The 15,835-nt window shown below is 47.5% G+C and overlaps 1 protein-coding gene across 1 annotated transcript in view; it reads left to right on the forward strand.

Annotated features, from left to right (window-relative positions):
* Positions 1-15,835, forward strand: part of mef2b (myocyte enhancer factor 2b) — a 182,699-nt gene that overhangs the window by 50,127 nt on the left and 116,737 nt on the right. The window contains exon 2 of the mRNA XM_072244108.1: positions 14,590-14,724. The gene's annotated coding sequence lies outside the window, so the exon portion shown is untranslated. The remainder of the gene's footprint in view (positions 1-14,589; positions 14,725-15,835) is intronic.

Consider the following 15,835-nt stretch of genomic DNA (forward strand, 5'->3'; position numbering starts at 1 on the left):
TGATATCACAGAAAACAGGACAAACCAAAGACTAACACTGACAGAACCACATAATTATATAGTTACAGCAGTGCAAAACAATACCATAATTTGATGAAGGGCAAACCATGGGCAGGGTAAAAAAAAAGTCTCAAAGTCCCCGAGTCAATCGACTCCCGAGTCCCCGATAGCAGGCGGCTAAAGGGAGAAACTCCCTGCCATAAACCTCCAGGCACCGTCAACTTGCCGATACCTTGGAAGCAGCCGACCACAGCCAGCACTGAGTCCATCCATCCGAAAACTTCGAGCTTCCAACCAGCCCCTCCCATACAGCCTCCCGAGTGCCATCCTCTGCCAAGCGCCGTCGATCTCGCCCCAGCAGCTGAAACAAGCAAAGCCGAGGGTTTCGGGGCCTTCAGCTCTAGAGATTCCGGTTACCACACAGTAGCAGCGGCAGCGAAGCAGGCATTTCAGAAGTTTTCCAGATGTTCCTCTGTACTCTCACATCTGTCTCCATCAAATCAGAATTGTGCACGGTCCCCTACTTGACAGATAGCAGACATCATCACCGGAGAGGTCACGCCCGCTATCTTCTCCTCCTCCTTTTTCATCGTATAAGACCATAAGATGTAAGAGCAGTTTGGCACTTCAAATCTGTTTTGCCATTCAATCATGGCTGATTTCCCTCTCACCCCTTTTTTCCACAGATTCACTATCCTGATTATGATCAATATTTGCCCAAGTAGCCACTTTAAGTGTTTGAGCTGGTGCCCTCCAGCTCTTGGGCCTTGACATGCATTACAGCCAAACCCGAACAGTGGAGATGAACAACTCCAGCCCAGCTGGGAATAGTTAGTTTAAGTTCAAGTTTCATTGTCATTCAACCATACACAAATACCTATGAATACAGCCAAATTAAATAGCGTTACTCTAGGGCCAAGCTGCAAAATAGTCACATACAGCACGAGGCACATATAGAATACATAAGGTAGTCACACAAAAAATAGTCTGAGCCCTGAGTCCATGAATGTTACAGCTATCTGCAGTTGAACACAATACAGCTTGTCTTTGGCCAAGCAAACCGTGGGGACATCACCGATTCTGGCATGCACACAATGCCATACTGCCTCCAGCACTCCGGTGGAGCGTCCTACTCCAGTGCCTCTCCCTGGGCAGCTACAAGTAGGCGACACCATGGCCTGAGGCCTAGACCTCTCTCTGACTGAAGCCACGCAGCCTACCCCCCCACCGAGCCATTCCCCGATGCACCAGTAAATCGTGCTTTCAGCATTTCACATTAGCAATGTCCAACGTGGTCTTGCGATCACAAGAAAAGTGACGAAGGTGATCACTTGATTGCACACTTCCTTCGCACACTTAATATGACAGGGCTTCCGCCGGTCAGAGGTGACAATGGATATTGCGTCCTAGCTGTCTAGATACGCAAGCCCGGGCGGCACGGAATGGAGAGCAAGCTGTTGACCATGTAGCAAGCTCCCCCCTCCGTGCATCGGATGAACCCAAAGGAACAGCTGCCACAGTTTGGTACCCACAACATCGCAGGAGGTGCTACGTGGGACTGCAGCTTCAGACTGTGGACTCCAGCTCCAGATTCTTTCCTCTCCTGAAGCCTTCTCTGGTTTGAGATCAAAGTTTTCCTCCTCCTAGATAAGCTGCCAACCACAGTTGATGAGCCCCAGATGCCCAAAGTGACTGGTTTTAAGGCAGCAGTAACCCACCATTGCCCTTCCTCCTGTTGGTAGAAACGGTTCCACCGGGCTTAGTAGCTGAACCACACGCGAAGGGCTGGAGCTGGACTTGGTTGTCAGCGGCTCTGAGGTGGATGCCACTGGGAGCATCTCATAGGTAGTGGGAACCTGTCCCATTACCACCCCTGCCTATAACAACTTTAAGGAACATTAATAATTCACCAGAAATAACTGTAGCTCTAGAGAGAGGGAGCAGGTTGGAATTTGGCAAAGGAAAGCCGAGAAATTGATGGAGAAAGGCAAGACAATTGTGTACATTGGTGAGAAACAGAAGGGAGCGGTGAACATGTGGAGGCTCGTGGGGTGATGGGGATATCAAGTATCTGCAGAATCTCTTGTGTTTGTGTGGGTATGTGATTCAAAAGACTGGCGGGGCCAATGCGGTCCTACAGAAAGAGGAGGGCAATTTACAGTGGAACAAAGAAATAGAAAAACAACCGAGCAGCAATTCTGCATCTGTCCTCACTTCTACAAATACCAGAGAGCTGAGCTCTTGCTGCAGTGCTGTATGAGTCACTGTAACCCGAAAAGCAAATGCAGAATTAAAAGGTCCATTGATCCTTATCATTGAAAAATCTGAGTCTGGGAGTAAAGATGTTCAAGTTTTGTTTCATCTCACTACACAAATACAACCAAATGAATCAATGTTCTTCCGGGCCACAGTGCACCCTCAAAACCTATATCATGCACATCACATCAACCAAAATATTATCATAAACAAGTAAATAAAACATAATCCAAAGCGCATGTAGTGTACAGCACAGGTAAACAGTAAACGTTTGCTGTCCTAGTGACAAAACCTTGGTGTTGGCAGAGTATTCACTAGTTTAGCTGTAGTAATATCATGTGTGAGATCAAGACTGGAATATTGCGCATAGTTTTGGTCATCTTATCTTAAAAAAAATAAGTTGCCACAGAGGGAGTATGGTGAAGGTTCATGAGAATATTCCTATGATGGTTGGTATGAAGAGTGGATGCTGACTGTATTCTCCCAGGTTTAAAAGGAGGCGGCGAGATCTCACTTGAGACTTGCAAAATTCTCCCAGTGCTTGAGAAGCTGGGCATTAAGGGGATGCTTCCCTTCGCTGAAGCCTTTAGAACTAGGGATTACAAAGTTGGAAAGAGGGGACAGATCAATTAGAACTGGGAGGAGGTGAACTTCTGGAATTCCCTAACCCTGAGGAAGCTTTGCTACTGAGTTCACTCAGAACAGAGTTTCTGCACATTAAGGAAGCTGAGGAACATACGATAGGGCAGGAAGATTACCAGGAGTAGATTAGCCACAACCCTGGTAAAAGGCAGAGAGCTTGAGGTCCAGAAGACCTCTTCTGGTTCCTCTGTCCCATTCTGATCGGGGGTCACAAGGTAGTGAACAGGAGGAGTGACCTGCTCACCTCCAGAACTTTGCCTGTGAACCAGATTTGGTGTTTGGTATGACACCAAACACTGTAGAAAGCTTCTACAGGATACTGTGGATAGCAACATCCCCTCTAATGCTTTCTACAACCGTTGTTCTGAGCAGGAAGTACTTTCAAGGCCTGAAAACTGTGCGGCACTTAAAATATTTTTGTTTGTAATACGCATACTGTGAATATTTAGAACGAATAGCTGCGTGGCAACAAAGGCTATTTGCGCAGCAGCATTTCAGTTACTGTGCAGTCATGCAGCTTGGGGGGACAATGGTGCAGAGCATTCTAACTGGTTGCATTACCATCTGACATGGAGGGGCCAATGCAGAGGATTGGAAAAAGCTGCGAAGGCTGTAAACTCAGCCAGCTCCATCATGGACACTGGCCTCCCCAGCCTCAAGGAGATAGCCAAAAAATGGTGCTTCACGAAAAAGACTCTCTTGCCCTCTTTTTCATTACTACCATGAAGGAGGAGGTACAAGAGACTGAAAACACACATACTGTACAATGTTTTAGAGCAACTTTTCCCCCAATGCCATCAGAGTTCTGAGTGGACAATGAATCCATCTACACTACCTCAGTGTTTTGTTCTTTTTTTGCACTTTAATATGTTCTTGTTGTAACATGGCAAGTTTCCATGGCTTGCAATGTACTGCTGCTGAAAAACAACAAATTTCCCGAGGTCTGTCGGTGATAATAAACCTGATTCTGATTCTGATTCAGAGATAGACGACACTCTCACTTGTGTGTCAGCTGTGATCACAGACGCTGCCCTGGCTGGGAAAGGAATGTTGAAGAATTTGGCCAGTGTTAGTTCCTTCTGTTCCCAGGGTCTGTGGGAAGCTCAGTCCATCCGACTGTGCCTGAACCTGCTCACTGCGGACGTTGCCCATAAAACCCGAGCAGAATGTCATTCCCTTGGAGATGTAGTGGAGGGGAGGGGAGGGGAGGGGAGCTCTGGCCACGCTTCCCTTACGAGCACATCCGATGGCATCTTGCTGATGTCTATATGAGGAATAGCTGCCTTTGCATTGGAGGTGGAGAGAATGCCTTCGTCAAGAGTGTAACTGCCCGGACACTGACAGACAGGGTGAGAGGGGTCGTGGGAGTAGAACTGTGTGCTTCCTTTCAAAAGTCCAGATCACAGACAGAGGCTAAGTATAACTACAATCAACCAGGGAAGGCAGGAGAGCGTTCAGAGATGTTACAAGTACAGTATTGGGAAGCTTTTTGAACTTATTTATTCAAGATGCACAAATCCTGATGCATGAACATCAATTTCTCCAATTTCTGGTATCTTTCTCCTCCCCCTTCTCTCTCCTATTCCCCACTCTGGCCTCTTACCTCTTCCTCACCTGCCTATCACCTCTCTGATGCCCCTCCTCCTTCCCTTTCTCCCATGATCCACTCTCCTCTCCGATCAGATTCCTCCCTTTAACTTTTCCACCTATCAGCTTCTAGCTTGTCCTCCTTCCCCTCACCTACTCTGTTATTCTGGCTTCTTTCCCCATCCTTTTCAGTCCTTATGAAGGGTCTTGGTCTGAAACGTCTGCTGTTTATTCATTTCCATAAATGCTACCTGACCTGCTGAGTTCCCCCGGCATTTTTGTGTGTTGCTCGGGGTTTCCAGCATTCACAGGATCTCTTGTATCTGTGCTCCACTCCTGGCTGTCCCTGGTAGATGATGGAGCTGCCCACTGCCCTGTGTATTGAGGAGGCTCCCTCTGTGCTGCTGGGCAGGGTACCTGCAGACTCACACAGTGGACAGGTGATATATCTCCAGGTCAGGTTGGTGTACAGCTGGAGGAGAACCTGCATGCCTGTAGCCCAATGGGGGTCTGGGAGGTCCTGTCGGAGTAGCCTGAGTGAGGAACTGCGGGGGTTTTGTAGACGCTAACAAATTCCTACAGATATATTGAGGAGAGTATTCTAACTGGTTGCATCACTGCCTGATGTGGAGGGGCCGCTGTACAGGATTGAAAAAAGCTGCAGAAAGTTGTAAACTCAGCCAGCTCCATTATGGGCACTGGCCTCCACAGCACAGAGAACATCTTTAAAAGGCGATGCCTTGAAAGTACGGCATCCATCACCCAGGACATGCCAGCTTCCCATTGCTACCGTCAAGAAGGAGGCACTCGAGCCTGAGGACACACACTCACTGTTCAGGGACAGCTTCTTCCCCTCTGACAGCAGATTTCTGAATGGACCATGAACCCATGAACACTACCTCACCACTTTTTTTGGGCTACTTATTTAATTTAACTTTCATATATATATTTCTTGTAGTTTTTATTATGTATTGTAATGTGCAGTTGCCACAGACCAACATATTCATGACATATGCCAGCGTGGTTCTGCGTGCTGCTGTGATTCAGTGCTGTTGGAGATACATTTTTCCGGTACATAGAGTATATCCCATCAGTTATTTCCTTGTGGTCCACCTGGCATCGGCTTGGCAGAAGAACCGGCCTGGAGCTGACCTGCAGGAACCCACCACCCTCTGACGGACAAAATTGCTGCGCGCTGCAGGGAGGTTTGATAGGGCCTGAGAGGTATTGCAGCTTCACGGGGGTTCAGTGCAATGGTTCAGTGTTGAGAGCATAAAATTAGAATCTTGTCTTTCAGTTGTGCAAGAGCAACATACACAAAATGCTTGAGAAACTCAGCGGGCCAGACAGCATTTATGAAGACGAATAAAGTGCTGACATTTGGGCTGAGACCACCCCCCCAGCACCCAGTCCTGATGAAGGGTCTCAGCCCAAAACATTGGCTCTTCCCATCCACAGATTCCTCCAGCCTTTTGGTGACCGGATTTGCAGCACCTGCAGGACCTCCTGTGTTTTAAATTTTTACAAGATGCTAGAGAGGCTGGTCATGGAGTGTTGAGTGCAGCTCTGGTCCCATGCTATCGGAAAGATGTGATCATGCTCGAGGTGGCAGATGGAAGGTTCTTAGGAACATTGCTGGTACTGGGGGCATTGTGTTTTGTTCTGATCGCCTCATTGTAGGAAGAATGTGGAAGTTTTAGAAAGGGTGCAGAGGAGATTTACCAAGCTGTTGCCTGGACTAGAGAACATGTTTTATCAAGATAGGTTGAGTGAGCTAAGGAGAGCGAGGATGAGCAGTATAGAGGTGTATAAAATTATTGAGTGGACAGAGAGAGACTTTTTCTCAGGATGGCAATGGTGAATATGTGCGGGCATAATTTTAAGGTGTTTAGAGGTAAGTGCGGGTGGGGGGATGTCAGAGGTAAGTTTTTTTTTTACAGAGTGTGTGGTAGGTGTGGAATGAGCTGCCAGGGGAAGTGGTAGGGGCCGATATATTGGGGATATTTTAGAAACTCTCAGATAGGCACATGGATGATAGAAAAATGGAGGGTTATGTGGAAAAATGGAGGGTTATGTGGAAGGGAACGGTTAGATTGATCTCAGTAGGTTAAAGGTTTGACACATCATGGGCTAAAGGCCTGTACTGTGCTGTAGTGTTCTGTGTTCCACAGAAGACTTGTAGTCTACAGAGAGCCTGGATAGGAATTCCGATGAAGGCTATTGGCCCAAAACATCGACTGTACTTTTTTTCCATTGATGCTGCCTGGCCTGCTGAATTCCTCCAGCATTTTGTGTGTGTTGCTTGGATTTTCTCATCTCTAGATACGTTGGGACCGTTTTCCCTGAAGTGAAGTGGGCAGAGGTCACATGATCAAGATGGAGTTTATTCCCCATAGTTGTGATGTCTAAAACTAGATGGTAAAGGTTGAGATAAGAGGGGGGAGGTTTAAAAGGGATCTGAGGGTTAGATTTTTCTCACTGATCAGGTAGTTGGTGTCTGGAATGAACTGCCAGAGGAGGCAGAAACAGTAACAACATTGAAGAGACACCTGGACAGGTAGCTGAATGATCGGAGCACAGAGGGAAGAGGCGGGTGGGACGACACAGTAGCGTGGTGGCCAGCACAGTGCTGTACATTACCAGCAAGACAGGTTCAATTCCTGCCGCTAGCTGTAAGGAGTTTGTACGTTCTCCCCGTGAGCGTGTGGATTTCCTCCAGGTGCTCCAGTTTCCTCCCACAATCCAAAGATGTACTGGCTGGTAGGTGAATTGGTCATTGTAAATTGTCCCGTGGTTAGGCGAGGGTTAAATCGGGGGATTACTGGGCAGCGCGGCTCAAAGTACCAGCAGGGCCTGTTCTGAGCTGCAGCTCAATCAATAAATAAATTTACATAGATAAACCAAAGAGCCTGTTTCTATCGTCTGTGACTCCGTGACTGTGAGTGGCTGGGTCTGTGTTGGCGTGGAGGAAGCTGTGAGTGGACATGATTGAGGAGTGTAAATTTACATTGGTGCAGGTGGGGCTCGCCACCCACAGTTGACATCTCATCTGTTGGGGGGTGGGGGGGGTGCGGAGTGGAGAGCTCATGAATGTGGACAGACGTGGAGACAAGGGCCCGGAGGAATGTTGGGTTAGTTCGACGTGAAATCAGGAAGGGAAGGTGGTGAAGGGTGAGAAAAGCTTGCCTCAGGGCTGGAGGGTGCCAGAGTCATTGCAAATTGGGATCGTCGGATCTTGGGAATCCTCTCAGATGTGGGCAAGATGGTGTCAGAGGCTGGGAGACAGACATGTACAGTTGTAGCAAGTACAGCACAGAAACAGCCCTTCAGTCCATCTGTCCATGCTGAACCATTTAAATTGCCTGTATGTGAGAGAGATGAATGGTTCCTGCTCCTGATCTCTCCCTGACTCAGGCTGGTAACACACAGTTGGCAGCAGATGTTCGTTCCTCACTCGACTGTAGTTTTGCCCTTTCATAGTAAGGTATGTTCAGTTGCAGAAGCCCTAAATTTAGCTAGGGGAAGATTCCAGGGGCCTCTTGACCTCTGCCCCTGCCACCACCCACCAGGGAATAGGCGGGATTTTGTTTAGAGCTCCAGGCTGCTGTCCCTCTGACTGGACAATCCCACAGGAAATCCCAGGCAAGATACTTGGGTTGCCCTGCAGTTTTTTGTCAACTGAGAGATGGGTGGCAGCCAGGAGCTGTAACGTTGCTGACTGCAGTGCGATCTGTTCCTGGGGCTGCTGTAACCTCTCCCATATCCCGCCCCCCACCAGTCAAAATTGCTCCCTCCACCCTGACCTGAAAGACTAACAAAGATATCAGAAGAAATTCTAGAGTTGAAGAGAGAGAGAGAGGGGGGACAGGAACAGGCCCCTTGGCCCAATCACCAAGGTGTCGGTCTGAGGTGGTCCCACATTTGGCCCTCATCCCTCTAACTTTCCTCTCCAAGTACCTGTCCTAGTGTCTTCCAAGTATTGTCATTCTACCTGTCGCAAGCACTTCCCCAGGCAGCTTGTCCATGTACCCACCCCCCTCTGCGGAGAAAAATTTGCTGCTCAGGTTCCTTTATGAATCTTGCCCTCTGACCTTTAACTTGTGCCCTCTGGGTTTAACCTCTCCAGTTCTTGGTCACTATCCACCTTATCTGCACCCTCATGATTTTATAAACCTCCACGAGGCCACTCTTCAGCCTCCTGACTCCAGAGAAGACACACCGAGTGAGAGCAGCACACACACACAATGCTGGGGAGCTCAGCAGCTCGGGCAGCATCCATGGAAAGGAATAAACCGTTGAGAATTTGGGCCAAGACCCTTCACTCTGAAGCACTGAATGTTCATTTCCATCTATAGATGCTGCCTGACCTGCTGAGTTCCTCCAGTACTTTAGGTGTGTTCTTCAAGTTCAAGTTTACCGGTCATTCAGCCGCTCCCAGGAATACAGCCAAATGAAGCCGTGTTCCTCCTGGGCCAAGGTGTAAAACACTGTACCAGCTGTCACACACAGCACACATCACGTAATTCCGACAGCAGAAAAGCATACAGCTACCAAAAAAAATCTGGTTGCTGCAGGTTTTCAGCATCAGAAGAATCCCATGTATCTCCGGGTTGAGTGAAAAGGCTGGTGTTGTTTTGTCTGGAGTGTCCTGCCTGGTGACAGGGAAGATTGATTCAACCATCCTTTACCAATTGTAACCAGAGAACTGCTCAAAGGGACCAAATTTGTCTAGGAAGCACAGAACAGGGAAAAATTGGAGTATGTTCAATGAGCTAGCATCGGCACGATGGGTTGAAAGCCATCAGAATTAATATCACTGGCAATGTCATGAAATTTGTTGTTTATGTATGTATGTTACATTAAATAGGTAGTGCAAGATGAGAAAAAGTAGTGAGGTAAGGTTCATGGGTTCAATGTTCATTCAGAAATCTGATGGCCCAGGGGAAGAAGCTGTTTCTGAATCACTGACTGTGTGTTTTCAGGTTCCTGTACCTCCTCCCTGATAGTAGCAATGAGAAGATGGCATATTCTGGGTGATGGATGCCATCTTTTTGAGGCATCACCTTTTCAAAATGTCCTCGATGCTGGGGAGGCAAGTGCTCATGCTGGAGCTGGCTAATCTGTTTGGTGACATACCAAATCTCCGCAAGCTCCTGCCCTGTATCAGATTGTCCTTTCCCAATCACAGTACAATGTTTCTCTGGAGTTGCTGCCAAGTTGAGGAAATTAGCTGTTTGTTTCTGGAGACTCTAGGCCAAACCCAGAAGTTTGGAGACAAATCACAAGAGCTTCTGCAGATATTTGGAATCTGCAGTCCTGGTCTGAAACATGCCTGGCATTGTGAGTTCCTCCAGCATTCTGTGTGTGTGTTAGTTTGGGAGATGACTCCTGTCAGGTGCGACAGGTGCCCAGAGAGCAGTCACTAACTTTGAGCTGACCCAGTCTTTTAATCTGCCTGTTTCGTGTCTGTTTTGCCTTCCTCCAAATCCCAGGAGGGTTCTGAAGTGTCTGCCCGTTGACCAGGGCTGGGCCACAACACCCTTCCAAGCCGCCAAGCCCCTGGGAATGATCAAAGGCTGGAGCTCCAGACACAGCGCAACATAACTCCTGGTTTCAGCAATATCAAGCTCATTTGACTGCAATAACAGAGCAAAGAAATTTATATTTAGCAGCATGAATGACCTTCATGTCAGAACATGAAGGCTTGAGGTTTGTCTGAAATTTGTCTCCCCCACGTCTGCACTGCTGCACGTTCATGAACTGCTCCTGCATCAACATCTCTCACAACCCACACTCTTCGACCATTTACTAGTGATGCTTCATTTCATTGTGACTTTTCTGTTCACAGAATCTGTTATGTTGAAATAAAGATCGTTCGGCCCGGCTTCATGCTGTTGTCTCAGCTTCCCATCAGCCTCTTCCCGACCGTCTCTGCCCCCTCAGAGTTCACAATCTATTTATTCCTCCTCCTCTTCCTCCAGCATCTCCCTGACGTTTCTCCTTGGCAATGAGTTCCACATCCTCCTCCCACCCCATTCCATGTAGAAGGGTGTTTCAGACTGGATTTATTGGTAAGCGAACACAGGACTCAGAACATTATAGACCCTATGGCCCATCCACACTAATCCCATCTCCCTGCCTATGGGCTGATGCCTGTCCAACTGTCTCTTGAATATCTCTACTGTGTCTGTTTCCACCATCTCTACTGGCCACGTGGGCCAAGCACCCACTACTCTCTGATTTTACAAAACTTGCCTCGTCAATCTTCTTTAGACTTTCCTTCTCTCACCTTTAGTACAAACCCTCTAGCATCTGACATTTCCACTCTGACTGTCCACCTATGGGTCTCATACTTTTATAAAATTCTGTCAGATTTCCCCTCAGCCTCCGACACTCCAGAGAAAACAATTCAACTCTGTCCAAATTCTCCTTGTACTGATACTCTCCAATGCATGATGGTGAAACTCTCTTCACTCCAGTTGGCAGCCCCCTTTTCTGCTTTGCTTCGTTCTGACCATGTGGCCAAACACTTCGATCATTTGGAAAATGTTTGTTAGGTCCTTCCCCAGCTGAATGAATGTGCCACACTGAACAATACAAGAACCGCTTTTTTCTCCAGTCATTGCGTTTCGGAATGGTCCATGAATGCTGTCTCATTACTCTCTTTTTGGCACAATTTTCGTATTTTTGTAGATTTTTGTCTTTGCAATGTACCACTGTCCACACGTCAGTGATAAAAGCCTGATAGTGATGTTGTGAGACTGCACTCATTGAGATGTGTGGAGCGGTGATGGGAAACTCTGTGGTGATGGTGCTAACCTCAAGCCAATAATCACTCTGTCTTTGTTAAACAGTACAGGCCCTTCGGCCCCTAAGTTGAGTTGACCCTTTTACCCACTCCACGATCAACCTAACCCTTCTACATAACCCTCTGTTACTCTAACATCCATGTCCCTACCTAAGATTCTTCAGGGAGATGTCCCTAAGGTATCTGCCTCTGGCAGGGTGTTCCACAGACCCACCACTTTCTGTGTTTGAAAACAATACCCACCTCTGACTTCACCCTATACTTTCCTCCAATCACTTTAAAATTATGTCCCGACGTATTAGTTATTGCTGCCCTAGGGAAAGGTCTCTGGCTGTCCACTCCATCTGTGCCTCTTGTTACCTTACACAGCTCTATCAAGACACCCCTCATCCTCCTCCTCTCCAAAGAAAAGAGCCCTAGCCCACTCAGCCTACTCTCATAAGACATGCTCTCTAACCCAGACAGCATCCTGGTGAATCTCTGCTACACCGTCTTTAAAGCTCGCACGTCCGTCCTACAGTGAGGACACCGGAACTGAACACAATACTCCGTGTGGTGTAACCGGAGCTTTGTAGAGATGCAGCATCACCTCACAATTCCCACCCCTGTGATAGGAAATGTCACTCACTGACAAACCCTCGTCTTCTGATGCAGAGGGCTTCCACCCACAGAGCGGACTTGCCTGACAGTACAATCTCAGAGCACAATAATTCATTAAGCTCTGGAGCAGAATTCAGCCTTTCGACCCGTCTGCTCCGCCATTCCATCATGGCTGACTTACTTTCCCTCTCAACCCAATTTTCCTGCCTTCTCCCAAGAACATAGCAACTTTCACTCTGTGACTGTGGCAGTGTAGGAAACTCTGCAGACTGTACACCCACACTGCACTCCCATACTCAACAACCTGTTCCTGAGGGAGTGAATACATACCAAGATGCAGAGCAAACGAGTGATGCCCTGCCATGCTGTCTATCTGAGGGTGCGTCTGTTCTGAACAGCAGCACCTCTGGAAGTGTGGCCCTCCCCTGCTACTGCATGGGGCATGTTGGCCAAGGTGGCACTCCCCTGGTATTGCATAGGGCGTGTTGGCCAAGGTGGCATTCCCCTGGTACTGCATAGGGCATGTTGGCCAAGGTGGCATTCCCCTGGGATTGTATAGGGCATGTTGGCCAAGGTGGCACTCCCCTGGTACTGCATAGGACGTGTTGGCCAAGGTGGCACTCCCCCTGGTACTGTATAGGGTATGTTGGCCAAGGTGGCACTCCCATGGTACTGGATAGGGTGTGTTGGCCAAGGTGGCATTCCCCTGGTACTGCATAGGGCGTGTTGGCCAAGGTGCAGATTGCATTCTGAGGAGTGGGACCAGAACTCACAGTTTTTAAACTCATGAATGCTAATCACTGCTGAACCTCTGCAGAGCAGTTAAAAGCCTTCTCTAAAAAGCCACATGTTTCATCGTCAGTGAGCGATATGCAGATCACAGGCCCTTGAGTTTCCACCGTTCCAGTTTGACTCCTGACACCCTGAGGACAACCAATCCTGTTCTGCCACAAGCCAACTCACCAGACATTGGGAACGGTTTAGGAAGGTGAATTAGATTGAGAGTTGAACAGGCTCATACCCACTGGCACAAGCGTGACTATAACATAGAGCAGACCATTCAGCCCATTGAGTCTGCTCTGCCATTCCATCATGGCTGATTTATTATCCCTCTCAACTTCATTCTCCTGCCTTCTCTCCGTAACCTGTGACATCATGACTGATCATGAATCAACCAACTTCCGCTTTAAATATGCCCAATGACTTGGCCTCCACAACATCTGTGGCAATGAGTTCCACAGGTTCACTACCCTCTGGCTAAAGAAATTACTCCTCATCTCCACTGTACAGGGACATCCCTCTATTCTGAGGCTGTGCCCTCTGGTCCTACATTTCCCCACTATAGGAAACATCCTCTCCACGTCCACTCTATCTAGGCCTTTCAACATTCACAGGTTTCAATGAGATCCCCTCTCATTCTTCTAAACTTCAACTAGTACAGGCCCAGGAAGTTTGGAACAGGGAGATCTTGATGTGTCCTCAGCAGGGCTGAAAATGGAGAGGATACTCTTCCCTCACTGTGGAAATTGAAACTCAGAACATCGTCCAGAATGTGAACTTGCCATGTAAGAGAAGAACAATTTTTTTCCTCCAAGGGCCGTGGGTCTCAGGAACTCTCGTTCTCAGAAGCAATGTTTGAATATATGTAGGATGGAGTGAATTCGATATGCGATGAGAAAGGGATTGAAAGTTGTGGGAGGTCATTGAGAAATTGGTGCTGCAGTTGATTCAGCCACGACCACATTGAATCGTTGGGACGATCTGGAGGGGCAGAATGACCTACTCCTGTTCCCAGTTTGTACGTTACTGCCTCTCCTTTTGGGGATCAATATTAAATTCCAGGAGAAATACTTGAGAATGCTAACAATAGAACTGTTGTGAAAAGATTAATGGTCTGGGACCCAAGTACATCATAGAATCACTTTTGGTTTATAATCTTGCTCGAGCTCTCAGGTCTTCTCCTGCCGGTCTCTTAATTTAAAAATTCTCCCTCAGAAGACAATTGGCAGGTCAGTTTTTTTGAACTACGCTCCTAAACTGTGGAATTCGATATCTAAAACTATGGGGATACAGACCCAACTGACACTTCCCAACACCTATTCTTTTAACTTTGCTTTTAACTGACATCTTTTTCTCTTATTTTCATGTTTATTTTTAGTTTTATTTTCATGTTTGCACTTTATCCCATTGTAAAGCACTTTGAACTGCATCGAGTGTATGGAAAGTGCTCTATGAATAAGTTATTATTATTAAGATATAAGTCGTGTTGTGAACTGCATTTTATCAGCTTGGTGACTTGCAAAGCTCTCACAAAGCTGCTCAGACTATTGGCTGAAGGCATAAGTGACCTGGGCTCAACGCCCAGACTCTCTCAGCGAGGTTCTCCAGCCCGGTCACTGGTATTCAGCTGATAGTCTAGCTTTCTATAGAAGCAGCCTCAGTCTCGGACCCCTGGGAGCTACTCATCAGGACTCTGGTGGCTGCATTGTTTTACCAAGGTCCTGCAGCATTTTCTGTTCTATTTCTGATACCTCCAGCATTTTATTTATTTGCCGTCAGTTATTTATAAAACTTGGCAGGAGTTTACTTCCGTGAGCCTCACACAGCCCCGGCCCTGGAGTGTTTGTTGCTGCTGGGAGCAGTGGGTGGACCTGAGACGTTCTGGCCAGCCTTTGACATGTCATTCCTCTGCTCAGCCTTCACTACAGGATCCCTCTGATGGAAGAGTAGTCACTCCCGACAGCAGCGCCACCCACAAGCCACGCGGAGGTCCTGTCTGTCCCTCTGTTGGAAGGAACTGACCCCACGGCCGCTCTCTGAGGGAAGAGCAGGTGAGTGCCTTCTGCCGTTCTGGGTAACACATAAACCCTAGACCATGGTTAAATGCATGATGTGATCACTTACAATACACTTGTTTGTGGGAATCTGCGGTGGACATTTTAATGATTAAATTTATTTCTTACATGCATATCAAGACATTGAAACGTGCAATGAAATACGACATTTGCACCAACGACCAACACAATCAGAGTATGTGCCATGGGCAGGCCACAATTATCATCAACGTAGTATGCCCATGACTTACTAACCCTAGGCTGTGTGTCTTTGGACTGTGGGAAGAAACTGGAGTACCCGGAAAAAACCCACACGGTCACAGAGAGAACATACAACCTCCTTACAGTCAGCGGCAGGAGCTGAACCCGGTCTCTGGTGCTATGAAGTGTTGCGTCAACTACTATGCTACTGTGCTGCCTCCAAATCACCCTGATCAGAGCAGCAATAATACTTCCAAAAAATCTACTTCCTAGCTGGCGACGCGTTTGGAAATTGCTGAGATGTGAAAGACAGCACAGAAATACGGGGCTTTGTTTAAAATACAGAAGAGGGTGAATGCAAAGAGAGGTGACACAGACGTTTTTTGGGGAGCTGGGTGCTACAGTGCTACCATGTAAGGACGGTGGAGTTACAATGTGATATATTTAAACAAGCAGATTCCAATGGAAACATGGAGTCAGGAAATTAAAGGGGAAACCAGAGGTGAGAAAAAGAAGTGGAAGCAAGGACAGGGGGTGTTACTGAACGGTTAATGAGATGAGAAGGTGGATGCAACAGGGAGAATGAACATCACACACTCCTCAAATCGAGTCAGCCCGGGGTGGGAACAGAGAGAAGCTCCTTCTGCACTGTCCTTTCAAACACCCTCAGGGCAAGGAGAGCACAACTCGACTACAAATACGGCTTTTGAAAGTAAATAAAGTAAAAATAAGCTGTAGGTATACTGAAATCTAAAATAAAAACAGAAAATGCTGGAAATGCACAGCAGGTTAGACAGCAATGATGAAAAATGAGACATTTCAAGTTGAAACCCATTGTCAGATCCTGGAGAGATGAAAAGGCCATTCCAAGTTGGAGAGAAGGGATGGATAGGGTGAAACATAGAAA

This window comes from Mobula birostris, chromosome 26 (genome assembly GCF_030028105.1).
Source record: "Mobula birostris isolate sMobBir1 chromosome 26, sMobBir1.hap1, whole genome shotgun sequence".
In the NCBI taxonomy this organism is placed as follows: Eukaryota; Metazoa; Chordata; class Chondrichthyes; order Myliobatiformes; family Myliobatidae; genus Mobula; species Mobula birostris.